Genomic DNA, 14,536 nt, shown 5'->3' on the forward strand with positions numbered 1-14,536 from the left:
ATAAAAGCAATGTTATCGATGTAGATAAAATCTACTTCTAGTTTTTATATTTTAAATTTCTATAATACATGAAGTAAACGTAATTGAAGATGTTGTTCTTCTTCATGTTATTAGTTTCCATACAAGTATACCAAAGTTGAAATTATACAAAAATAGGGGTGTCAAATCTGCAATTGTGTCATGTTTTTTCTCTGACAGTCTGACACGACACGACACAACACAACAGTGTTTTATTTAATATGACACGATGATGTGTTTATTTTCAATAACAAGAAAACGAGTCGATTAAAATACAAAAAACACGACACCTCACGAAAAACAAAAAATAAAATAATTATTAGTTTATTTAATTCATACTTAATCACATATAACACGACACACAAGAAAAACATATGCTAAATCATGTCAATTTCGTATCGAATTTTAAACACGAACTCGAATCTCAATTACGTCCTAATTTCTGTTATGAATCATACTGGATAGGTCTTTAAGTTAATAGATAATAAGTATTTTATATTCTAGGAAGTTATCTTGTTTCCGTTTTTAATTTTGGCAATTAGGATCTTTTATTATTTGAGTCGATTTTATAGTATTTGTTTCCTGATTAATGTCTTGTTTATCCCTATTTAAATGGTAGTCATTCATGAAATAAGATATGCTGAAATTTGAAAACATTCAATAGAGTAATATTAGGTTAATAGCATAGTTTAGTCTCCTGTAGACAGGAGGCTAGGTTACAGGGAAGTTCACGGCTTCTTCAAGCACTAGCACTGGTCCTGTCACGAGGTCTAGATCTCGGGTCATAACAAATTTGATATCAGAGCCGCTCGTGATGTCGACACAACAAGAAGAGCTGATGAAGAAATTGGAAGCGTTCATGATCCAGCAAACGCAAAGCAACAATGATTTGAAGACAAGTACCAATGATTTAAAGGCGGCTATGGCAGCCTTGCAGACCAAGCAAGCAGCGATGGAAGAGAGATTGCAAACCCTAATCCAAAACAAATCCAACAGACAAGAAGAAGAAGATGAAAGCGTGGACAACATGTTCGAGTCTGATAGATTTGATGACCCATCGGAATAGGTGCGTGGAAGAGGACGTGGCGCCACCTTTGGTGCCAATCCAAACAGTAAGTTTTTGTACCAAGGAGGCTTTACTGGAAGAGGTAAGGGTGTGATCCAGGAAGGAGCAGGAAGAGGATCAAGCAGGGCTTTTGAATCATGCCGGACAGGTGAACACCAACCTTTCAAACACCATTGGGACTCCCTCAAACCAGAAGGGTCAAACAGATTGGATCAGGGGGCACCAAAAAACTGGGAAGAGACGGAAGATATGGGATACCGTGGGGGAAGAGTACCGAGATTCGCCAAGATGGAGTTTCCCACTTATGATGGGAAGGGTAATCCAGTCGAATGGCTTCAAAGATGTGAAGACTTCTTTGAAGAACAACATACCCCTACTGAGGCTTGGGTTAGGTACGCCAAATTTTCACTACAAGGTCGGGCTAGTGGGTGGTACCATAACCTGCGAAGAATGAAGACCCGCTTGAATTGGTTTGAGTTCTCAGAAGAGTGCAAAATCAGATTTGGACCTCCGATGAGCATGAACCCATTAGGTGAGTTAACTCGATTAAGGCAAACAGGTACAGTAGAGGACTATTGTGAAGGCTTTGAGTTGCTGCTAGGGAGAACGACGGGTGTGACTCCGGAGCAAAGCATTTGGCATTTTTGTGCAGGTTTGACTAATGCTATTCGTTATGAAGTAGAGTTTGCTAGACCCATCACACTATACTATGCTATGAACCTAGCCAGACAGATTAAGTTCAAACTCGCAGAGGAGGGATGACCAAGGAGTTTTGGAGCTGGATCAGTGAAATCTGAAGTGCGGAACCCGGCTTTGAAACGGCTTACGGCTACAGAGATGGCAGAAAGGCGAGCAAAAGGATTATGCTTTAACTGTGATGAGATGTTCTCGATTGGCCATAAGTGTGCGAAACTGTTTGGTATCATGTTGGAGGATGAAGACGATGTTACTTGGGATGATCGTGCTGTTTTTACCAACACGTACCCAGGTTTTGAGCTTGCGGACAAGCTCAATGCAAAGGAAGGGAGTAATGTTATGAATCATACTGGATAGGTCTTTAAGTTAATAGATAATAAGTATTTTATATTCTAGGAAGTTATCTTGTTTCCGTTTTTAATTTTGGCAATTAGGATCTTTTATTATTTGAGTCGATTTTATAGTATTTGTTTCCTGATTAATGTCTTGTTTATCCCTATTTAAAGGGTAGTCATTCATGAAATAAGATATGCTGAAATTTGAAAACATTCAATAGAGTAATATTAGGTTAATAGCATAGTTTAGTCTCTTGTAGACAGGAGGCTAGGTTACAGGGAAGTTCACGGCTTCTTCAAGCACTAACACTGGTCCTGTCACGAGGTCTAGATCCCGGGTCATAACAATTTCTTTTGTTCCTACAAGTGTTCAACCATAATGCAGTCGTCTGCTCCACCATTTACGTCGTCGCTAGCAACTTCGTCGCCTCTACCAGCACGACCAACGACCCCGACCTCCGGTTGCAGGCATGATTTTTTTCTTAGTAATACATTGATTTGTTCTTTTTTTTTGTGCCCGGGAACTCGATTATCAGTTTATCCGATTTTGGTTTATTCAACCCACAAAGTTAACAGGCCATTAGATATTGGTCCCCGATTTTGATTTTGTTTTGTTTCATTGATCAGTTCAATCATTTTCTGCCACAATTTTTGGCTTCATTTTGACCGAAAATACTTGAAAAGACTTCCCTTCTAATCTTAACATTTATCAATCTTTTAAGGGTATGTATGTATTTTGTTGATAAAAGATTGATCGAAGTTTTGAACCATATTATGTTCACAAGTGACTTTCATGGAGGAAACCACATGTTACATCATTTTCTAGATAACATCGAGCAAACTCTTAGGTGGTGTTTTTTTTTCTTAAAAAACCACTTCTGACCACTTATTGTTGCGTCGCACAGAACACACACATATCATTTGGCCATTCGTAGTTGTTTGTTTTTCAGAAGGCTTCTGACTTGAAAACTGTTGCGCATGTCCTGCGTCGCGCAACACTTGACCATCTGCTTCAAACATCTTCACACCTTACTTTAACTTATTGCAGCAGTCTGCATAGGTTAAAATACAAACAAACTTTTTATTACATGTTACAGCCGTTTGGTCCTCCTCTTCTGCTACAGAGAGTTGCAGAGGTGGTATGCAGACTTCAAACATTTTCTCTTCAAAAAAACAAACGGCAAATTACCATCGTGGAAACCACCCTTGTCGGTTCATCTCTTCTTGCTTGAACCTTGAGCGCTGTCACATTTTCATGAGCCACATCTTCAATGGCGTTTCATGAACTTATATATAAGACAAAAAAACATTTAAATCATGAATTTTACAATGGTTTTTGTTGATAGGAATATATACACTAAAGTCCTAATATTTTCAACGTTTTGACAAAAAAAATCATAAAGTTTATTTTTTTGACAGTAAAGTCCTAACTACCGTAAGTTTTTGACATGCTTACCATTTGTTGCCGGTTAGCCGGTAATTATGACTTTATTGTCAAAAAAAATAAAGTTTACGATTTTTTTTTTTAAATCGTGAATTAAGACTTTGCTCTATTAAAAGAAAAAAATTAGTATTTTCTAATCAAATCAATGAAAAAAAATATTAGGACTTTAGTATATATCCTTTTTTTTGTTGGAAATTTAATGATATGATAGTATTTAAATATAAAAGTTATTGAAACTTGATCAACTAGATCTTATTAAAATCCTTAACATTTGTTTTTTATTAAATAGTTTTCTTTTTTAATCTTAATAAACCAACATTGAAAAAAAAAAAAAAAAAAGTCAAGAAAGAAATAAATAAAGAACCAAGTTTCTTTTGAATTTTTACAATTGTAAAAACAAGAACTAAAACCATTGGTTACGTCTCCCACATCATCCAGTGTCTCACGTCATCCAAAATGGGTTACAATTTGACATCATGAGTGCATACAATGAAGACACCCTTTTGGATTAGAATAGGTGTCCATTATGTGCAAATTCAATATATCGCATACTTGCATCTGCGTTTTTCCAAAACAACCACCATAGCATCCTTAGATTCAGACTCATCTCAGTGTCCTCTTTGGTTTGACAGAAAAATAGCTCCAATGGAAAAGAAAGAGGAGAAAGAACACAAAAGAAAGAAATGTAGCCAGGGAGAGTCTAGTGGTCTTTTTTGTGTTTATCTTTCAAATTTAAAAATTTAAAGTCTATAATATTTTGTTAAATAATTTTAAAACTACCATCGTAAATATTTTCTACCACTACTATCCTTTAGCTATAAACTCTAATTATTTTCAAATAATTTATTTTCTTTCAGATTTTATTCTAAACCCACCCCGATATTTTAATACATAATTCTTTTTGATTCTCCTTCTATTTTTATTTTTTTCTAATTATATATCGTTGATTGTGGCTCCCTTCTCATATATCAACATCTAGATCGGTTGAAGGTGTCAAAGCGATTACATTCTCACGTGAATCACGTGAATAGTATGGTTTTAATCGAATTTTCTTCTCCCTTGGGTCTACTCTCATGGCTCTCTATCTCACCATGTGGTTCGGTCTCCTGCCCCTTTCAACGTGAGTTCATATTTACATAAAAAGGATTTAAAATATTTTCGGATTTCTCCTAGGATGTCGCTTTCTGCTTAACTATTTATGTATTTAGTTCTATTTTTATATGTGTATGCCATTTTATTGTAGTTTCGTTGTAGGGTTACGATTTTTAATTCAACCTTCTATGACCCTATCGCATGTTACAGCTAAGTGCTAACCTGTTTGGATGTTGACTCGAATGCATGGTTATGTTTTTAGTTTATCTGAATACAAATATGGATGAAAAAACAGTTGTTTATTGAATGTTTTTTTTTTCTAAAATGCATACAATATGATTGATGAAATATTTTCAAACAATTTTTTTTCCAAATACATACTTCAATATCAATAGTGCTAATCAAGCCAAATATGTTTCTTTCAACAAATTTATAAAATATCTCTAAATTGAACTCGACCTCTAAGATTTTAGTTTATTTTAACAAATACACCCCATGGGTAACGGGTTGCATGCCCAACGTCCACTGCGACTCCCCGAAATTACGAGGTTTGAGGGAGAGGGCTCGTCTTTAACGTTGATACTAAAGAGCCATTTTTGGAACTGCATCGCACGCCTTTCTTCGGACCAAAATTTTAATTGAAACCCGATAGGTTTGAACTAGAGATCGAGAGATCAAATACATCCTATTGATATTAGCTAATATATTTGTTATCATGGTTGCATGAAGGAGTCTAAATTTTGGTATATCGCATTGTTATCAGCTTAGTGAATCTGATTCTTGATTCTAAGATTTTATCCTTCAATTTTTGGACCATTTAGTTAAATTGATGATTTTTTTTTTTTTTTTTTTGCATTGATTAATTTCTAGAAGTGTTCTATTGTGGAAAATTCATTTTTATTAAAATAAATCTTTTATGCCAACTTTTGTTAACTAGATTCCCTTATAAGATTGATTTGTTATTAACATTTAAACATTAATAGTCATTGAAAATCATGTGGTGGCAAAACTTTTTGTATGCCTATGCTAGTATCAAAATATAAATACATGCTAAAAGTGGGCACTGTGTCGATAAATTAATGTAAATACTCAATTGTAACATATTTATGTTGGAAAACATTTGGTAAATACCTAATTTTGGTTAACAATTTAATGTAAATAATCAATCGGGAAACATTTGGTATGTAATGTTGTATATATCATAAGAGATAGACAATCAATTAAATCTACAAATAATATTGAGAATAATATGTTGATTAGTTGCGAATAATATATCCATATATTATTATTGTAGCTACCAAGTTTCGTACACAAATCATATCGATCTTTGGCGATCAAATCTAATTATAAGAAATGTAGACTCAAGACAACCCTGTTATTAGTTGAAATTATAAGACAGAACATTAAAGTAAAACTGTAAAACCAACCTCGTACTTGTCGATGTCAACTCGTGTAAGACTGCACAAAGAAGCTCATATCCTTAAAGTTTGTATGTCGCTCTAAGGTTGTACACTTCAACGTACAACCTAGGATTTGATGTGGAATATCATTCGTTCCAACATATATGGAAGAAAAGATAAACGCAAAACGATTAGTCGGAAATAAAAGAAACTGTGATTTTGCACTTCCAAAAATCGTAGAGAGAGAGAGGAGATCTCGATTGAGGTTGAGTGTGGAATCCATGGTAGATGATCTGAATACTTTTTTACAAATACGGATGTAAAAGAACAAATGTTTATTGAACTTCTTTTCAACATACATATAAGGTGTTTGATGAAATGTTTTAATCTATTTTTTTTTCCAAATATATACTTCGATAGTTAATACCACTAATCATGCCAAATATGTTTTCTTCAACCGATTTATAAAATTTCTCTAGATTCAACTCTAGACATGCACTAATTAAAAATAATCAACTACTTCTAAGGTTTTAGTTTATGTTAACAAATATACCCTATTGATAAAGGGTTGCCCACCACCCACCGTGACTTCCAAGAGATTGTGAGGTTTAAAGGAGGCTCATCTTTGGCGATGATACTCAGCAGCCCCATTCAGAACTGCATCATACACCTTATTCCTAGCCAACCATTAATTGAAACCCATAGGTTTGAACTTGATATAGAGAGGTTAAATACCCTTATTGACATTAGCTAATATATTTGTTATCATGGCTGTGTGAAGATGTCTAAATTTTGGTATATCACATTGCTATGAGCTTAGTGAATTTGATTCTAGATTCTAAGTTTTTATCCTTCAAATTTTGGATCATTTAGTTGAATTTATGATTTTTTTTTTCGCATTGATTAATTTCTAGATGTGTTCTATTGAGGAAAATTCACTTTTTCAAAATAAATGTTTTATGCAAAATTTTATTAACTAGCTTTTGTAGGATTGATTGGTTATAAACGTTTAAACATTAATAGCCATTGAAAATCATGTGGTGGCAAAAAAATTCTTATGCCTATGCAAATATCAAAATCTAAATTTATGCTAGTGGGCACTTGTGTCAAGAAATTAATACAAATACTCATTTGTAACATATTTATGTCGGAAAATATTTGGTATATGCCCAATTTTTGTCAATAAATTAATGTAACTAATCAATCGGGAAACATTTGGTAAATAAAATTTGTATATATCATAACAAATAGACAAATAATTAAATCTACAAATAATATTAAGAATAATATGTCGATTAGTTGCGAATAATAAATCCATACATTATTATTGTAGTTACCAAGTTTCATCCACAAGCCAAATCAATCTTTCACGATCATTATAAGAAAGGTAGATGGAAATCAGTCACGTTATAGGATGAAGCTAGACAGAACAGTAAAGTAAAACCAACCTCGTAGTTGTTGATGTCGACTTGTGTAAGACTGCACGGAGAAAATCGTATTCTTAAAAGTTTTATGTGACTCTAAGGTTGTAAGCTTCAAAATAAAACACATGATTTGATGCAGAATATTATATGTTCCAACATCTATGGAAGAAGAGATAAGCACAAAGTGATTACTAGGAAATAAAAGAAACTGTTATTTTGCATTTGAAAAAATCCCAAGGCAGAGAGAGTGATTGAGAAAGAGGGAGAAAGAAGGAGAAGTAGATATCCATTTCGGATGTTGAGAGTGGAATCCTTGGTCATGTTTTTAATTTATCTAAATACTTATTTACAAATACGAATGTAAAGAACACTTGTTTATTATTGAAAGTTTTTTTCAAGATGCATACAAAGTGTTTAATGAAATGTCTTAATGAATTTTTTTTTTCTAAATATATACTTCAATAGTCAATTCCACTAATCATGCCAAATAGTGTTTTCTTCAACCAATTTACTTCTAGTTTCGACTCTAGATGTGCATTAATTAAGAACAGTCAACTACTTCTAAGGTTTTAGTTTATTTTAAGTTCTTAACAAATATATCATATTGATAATTGGTTGGCCACCACGCATTGCGACTCCCAAGAGATTTTTCCAGGTTTAGGGGAGAGGCCTCGTCTTTTACGATAACACTAAACAACCCCTTTTCGGAACTGCATCACACACCTTTCTCCCGACCAAACGTTGATGCAAACCCCAAAGGTTTGAACTTGAAATCGGGAGGTCAAATACACCTTATTGATATTAGCCAATATATTTGTGATCATGGTTGCTTGAAGAAGTCTAAATTTTGATATATCGCATGGTTCTAAGTATTAGTGAATCTGATTCTTAATTCTAAGCTTCTATCCCTTAATTTTTGGATCATTTAATTAAATTGATGATTTTTTTTTTATTTTTCCGCATTTATTAAGTTGTAGATGTGTTCTATCGAGGAAAAATCACTTTTTTAAAATAAATGTTTTATGCCAACTTTTGTTAACTAACTTCAATGGGATTGATTGGTTATAAATGTCTAAATATTAATGGCCATTTAACATCATATGGTCGGGAGAACTTCTTGTATACCTATGCAAATATCAAAATGTTAACACATGCTAAAAGTGGGCACTTTGTCAATAAATTAATGTAAATAATCATTTGTAACATATTTATGTAAATAATCATTTGTAATCGAATTCCCTACTCCCTTGGCTCTACTCTCAAGGCTCGGGAGGGTTGGGTTCCTTTTCATTCCTTTGGTGTCTTGGTGTATGCCAGGGTGTAGTTTTAAGTGTGTGTTTGGTGTGTGTTTCTTTTTCCTTTTCCCGGGTAGACATCTAATAGGCATAAAACTATACCTGGCATTTCTTTCGTGTATTCTCTTCTACTGTGGGTTGATTTAAAATGGGTTGAGGGGGTAAGTTTTTTTTGGTGTGTGTTTTTCTCTATTCGTGTTTGATTCCTTCTGCAGGTTCCCTTCAAATTTCATTTATGCTTTAGAAGTAGTCGCACTCCATCTTGCAGGTCATCTCAATTGCTCTCATTGGAGTTGGAGAAATCTAAAGTAGGAGTTGAGGTTATCATATTTGCACCTGGAAGATAGTCAAGGAACAAATAGTCCAAAAGAACCTAGCCTCTTGGAGGGGTAGTTTTGCTCTGGAAAAATGTTGCTGATGTCTCAAGCATCCTAGGCGGAGATTCTGGGCGTATTCAAGTTTTGATTTCCAATGTAACTCAATAGTTTCAGCTTTTAATTAGTATAGGATGTCTTATCCGCATCTTTGTTCTATTGTTTTATTATATTTGTACTGAATTGCCAGCGTCCTGCTGGTTTTAATGAATATATTAACCTTGCCGTTCAAAAAAAAAATGTAAATAATCATTTGTAACATATTAATGTAAATAATCATTTGTAATGGAATTCGCTACTTCCTTGGCTCTACTCTCAAGGCTCTCTCTTTTTTTTCTCTTTTTTTTTATCGGCAAATTCAAATATATAATCTACCCCTAAATTAACACCTAATTTCACCTATGTCTAAAACGAAACTTGAACCCTCGACGTTAAAGAGGGAGGACATCACCTGATACCGCTAGATTAGAAGTCTTTTGATAGGTTTCCTCTTTCAATGAGAGATTATATTTACGTAACAAATATTTTAAATACCTTCATATTTTTCCTAGGATGTCACTTTAAGTTTAACTATTTATGCTTTTATTTTGTTTTTATATTTTTATGCCATTTATTGTAGTTTTGTTGTAAGATTATGATTTTTAATTTAATCTTCTGTGATTACAAAGATTAAAAGGTATATGTGGATCCCAATTATTGTTACTGCTAACCTGTTTGGATGTTTACAGTGGAATTCATGGTTATGTTTTTAGTTGATCTGAATACTTATTTACAAATATGGATGTAAAAAACAGTTTTTTATTCATACAAGGTGTTTGATGAAATGTTTCAAACAATTTCTTTTTCCAAATACATACTTCAATAGTCAATACTCCTAATCATGTCAAATATATTTTTTTCCAACCAGTTTATAAAATGTCTCTAGATTCAACTCGAGGCATACAATAATTAAGATCCATCAACTACTTCTAAGGTTTTAGTTTATTTTTAACAAATATACCCTATTGGTAACAGGTTGCCCAACATCCACTGCGACTCCTCGAAATTTAGAGGTTTCGGGGAGAGGGCTTAAATTTAACAATGATACTAAAGAGGCCTTTTCGGAATTGCATCGCACAACTTTCTTTTGTCCAACCTTTGATTGACACCTTAAAGGTTATAACTTGAGATGGGGATGTCAAATATATTCATTAACTTTAGCTTATATATTTGTGATCATTATTGTTTGAACGAGTCTACAAAATATGATTCTCGATTCTAAGTTTTTATCCCTTAATTTTTGGATCATTTATTTAAATTGATGATTTTCTTTTTCACATTGTTTTATTTGTAGAAGTGTTGTATTCCCAAAATTTGACTTTTTTAAAAATAAATGTTTTATGCCAACTTTTGTTGGCTAGCTTCCATTGTTGGTTTGATTGCTTATAAACGTTTATACAATCATTAAAATAATGTGGTGTCATAACTTCTTGTATGACTATGCAAATATCAAAATGTAAATACATGCTAAATTGGGCACTTGTGTCAATAAATTAATGTAAATAATCATTTGTAACATATTTATGTCGGAAAACATTTGGTATATACCTAAGTTGTGTAAATAAATTAATGTAACTAATCATTTTGGAAATATTTGGTGTATAATGTTGTCTATCGAAAACGGCAGACAATCAATTAAACCTATAAATAATATTGAGAATAATATGTATATTAGTTGAGAATAATAAATCCACTTATTTTTATTGCAGGTACCAAGTTTTGTCCACAAACTAGATTGATCCTTCGCGATCAAATCTGATTATAAGAAAGATAGACGGAAGATGGTCCCGTTATCGGATGAAATTAAGAGACATAATAGTTGTAACATCCAGTTATAGGATGTTTCGTATTTTAGGATAGCGGGTTGTAAATTTGATCAAGTAAAGGCATCAGGTTTCAAGGGATAAATTTTGGGCCTTATTAGATGTTGATAGTTGAGTGATTGAAGAATTTGAAATGTGTATTGGAGCCAAAGGGGAAATGGGAAAAATTGATATTGTAGAATTTTGCATGTATTAATGAATTAAGTTCGGTATGCTTTAAGTTAAAGTCAATTTGATAGATTTCGAGGCTTTTTCATACCTTTGCGTGCATATAAAGATCATTGAAATTGGGTATAGAATGAAGAAGTTATGTTTGTTTAAATCTGGAAAGGAATCTGAGTAATGTTCACCATGGTGTTGTGAGAAGGTCACCACGACGTGGTGAGCTGTGCAACTCAAGCCCATAAATTTAGGGTTTACTATGTAGTTAACGACATTGTTTCGTGTTTTAGGTCATTTTTCGGCCTCCATTTCATCAAGAGTTCCTTGGGAGCAAACCCTAGCCTCTATATTCATAGATTTGAGCTCCTCCTTTCTCCTCTCATCCATTTTGATGCTCTTTTGGTGGCCTTTGGTGCTTTAAAGTGACGGTATCAAGAAAGTTTTATGTTTGAAGCCTTGCAACTAAAGTATTCAACTCTCATACTACCTTTAGACCCTTGTGAGTATTAAAGATTCAATATCTATGGAGTTTCTTCATTAGATCTAAGAGTATTTGGAGTTTTAGTGCTTTATTTGATATTTGGTCCCTTGGATGGTTTGGAAAAATCCATGATCTGTGGGTGGTATTCTATTCTGGATCTGTTGTGTTGGTAGAGTATAGAGTGCATGCAAGAGCTCTCTTTACTCCAACATGAAGACAGTTGGGTTTTGGACCTCTTAAGAAACTAGGGTTTTAGATCTAGTTGATTTTGGATGTTTGAATGGATAACGTTGGAAACTTTATGCATTATCACATCAATTAGATTCAGATCTGAGCTTTAGAGCTCTGACTTAAGGGTTAAAAGCTTGAGGATTAAGTTGTAGTGGACGTTGGCAGTAGTGCAGAGGGTTGTTGGCCACTATGCAGTGGATTGCAAGTCTCGCATCTGTTTTGTCCTTTAGCAACCACGATATAGGCAAGAGGATTGGTCGCGCCACCATGGTCAGTGTTGAATTTGACCATTAATCGTTGACTTTTGACCAATTTTACTTTATGTCAAACTATGGGAGAAGGTTCCTAACTGTATGAAAGACTATGGGGGAACTAAAATAATTGTATGAAAGACTATGGGGAGACCATAGTGGGAAAGACTACAGGGGGAATGCAACAACAAAAGTGATTGTAAAACTATGGGCGGTCCATATCATTCACATGGGTTGAAATATACCCCTTGGGTGTGGCCCATTGTTATGTGTTGAATATGGTATTTTGGGGAAATCTCTAAGGTTTGTGCATACACTTTTAAGTTTAAATGTTGCATGTCTTTTTGGTAGTACGGGAAGAGCACGACGTGATTGCACCGCATTTGCTGTTATAATTTTGATATGTCCCACCACCCAGTGAGACTTCCCAAGCTTGAAAGGTTTATGGGAGAGGGATCATCTTTGGAGATGATACATCTTTTTAGGACTACATCGCACAAGTTTACACTAGGCAACATTTGATTGAAACCCAAAAGGTATGAACTTAAGATCTGGAGTTCAAATACACCCTATTGATATAAGGTAATATATTTGTGATCATGGATGCGTAAAGGAGTCTAAATTTTGGTGTATCTTAATATAATTAGTTTAGTGAATCTGATTCTTGATTCTAAGATTTTGTCCCTTAATTTGTGAATCATTTAGTTAAATTAATGATATTTTCTTTCCATTGATCAATTTGTAGATGTGTTCTATTGAGGAAAATTCACATTTATTAAAATAAATGTTAAATGCCAACTTTTGTTAACTAGCTTCCATTTTCGAATTGATTAGTTATAAAAATTTAAACATAAATAACCATTGAAAAATGTGTGGTGGTAGAACTTCTTGTATGGCTATGCAAATATCAAAATGTAAATACATGCTAAAATTAGCAACTTGTGTAAATAAATTAATGTAATTTTAAAAATTTTATTTATGCTTATTTAAAAATCAGAGTATCCTTTTTTGAAAAGTAGTATTGTGGAATTTATTCCTAGAAAAACATGATAATAATATTATCAAAGCATTTTCGAAAAATGTATTTTATTTATATTAAAACATTGGGATGTCACCGTCAATACAGAAACATAAGAATAAACAGACCTTACATTCATTTACACTAATAATTTACATCTCTTTTAATCTCTGAGTGTAATGTGTCTTCGTATCGATACTTGTGATACAAATAAACTGAGTGGGTCGGGTTGGGAAACTTGGTGAGTACATAGGGTTTTCAACCCACAATAATATAGTTATTATGTTTAATCATCAAACAATTAACCCAACTTCCCATCCCCATTATCTTCTTTATTCTTAAGGATCTACCCTAAGAATCATTTATTCTTCCTTCATTCATTCCTAAGGATTGTCCTAAGTAATAGGCACGAAGTCCATTGCTGTCAGGGTTTATCTAACAGACACTAAGTTCATAGCTTCTGATGTTATCTAATAAGCACTAAGTCCATAATTGCCAATATCTATCTATAGGGCACTAAATCCATAGCTGCCAATGTTCATTTGTAAGGTGCTAAGCCCATAGATTCCGGGGTTTTTAGAGTACATCTAGGTTTTTAGAGTACATCTTGTGAACACATCGTTCATAACACCTATAGGTTGCGAGCTTGCTAGCGTTCCACCGAACTATCTAGAATAGTCTGTGGTTGTCATCTATACTCCGCTAGATGACTGGATTGTCGTTAAGGTCAAGGCTTCTCATCATCTTCACCTCTTATCATCTATATTATCTTTCATCTCTCATCATTTATCTCATCTTTCATCTACTCATCTTTACCCAACATATTTATAGGTATAGACAGGGGCGGATCCTTTAAGGGGCCAGGGGAGGCCATGGCCCCCCTGGTTTCTACTCTAGTAATACCTATTTTATATATTGAATGATTTATAAGTTATTAAAAAACACCATTGAAGAGACTAGATATCAACAAAAAACACAGCAATAGAAAATACAAACAGTATTTATGAGGATACCTAAATTTCCTAATTTGAAAGAAAACAGATCCACCAAAATTTGAACTTTCAAACTTCTAACAATTTAATGACAAAAAAAAATTCGAAAAACATATTAAAATGTCTCAAACATAAAAATGAAACCTTTAACCTTTAACAATCATTCATCCTCACCTTTCTTCTTCGATTCACCATAAGCCTTGCTTACTTGTAAGTCCATTCATACTTGTTCTTATCCCTCTTGTTTTGTATCTTCTTCCTTCTTTAGTGTGTTTTACTGTTTCTTTTTTTCCCTTGATCTTTCATGATATAGACATGGTGTAATAAAGAAGGGTGTAGTAAACTGTGATCTCTTGTGGGTCGTTATTTCCTTTTCTATGAAGGACTTCTATCGC

General features: G+C 33.5%; 1 long non-coding RNA gene across 1 annotated transcript; it reads right to left on the bottom strand.

Annotated features, from left to right (window-relative positions):
- Window positions 1-2,616: 2,616 nt before the first annotated feature.
- On the bottom strand, window positions 2,617-3,656 carry LOC111881297 (uncharacterized). Its single transcript, XR_002846759.3, has 2 exons — window positions 3,305-3,656; window positions 2,617-3,167 (listed from the first exon to the last, which is right to left on the bottom strand). It is a non-coding gene; the product is annotated as an uncharacterized LOC111881297 (long non-coding RNA).
- Between the last annotated feature and the right edge of the window lie 10,880 nt (window positions 3,657-14,536).

The sequence above is a fragment of the Lactuca sativa genome, chromosome 4, assembly GCF_002870075.4.
Source record: "Lactuca sativa cultivar Salinas chromosome 4, Lsat_Salinas_v11, whole genome shotgun sequence".
Classification (NCBI taxonomy): domain Eukaryota; kingdom Viridiplantae; phylum Streptophyta; class Magnoliopsida; order Asterales; family Asteraceae; genus Lactuca; species Lactuca sativa.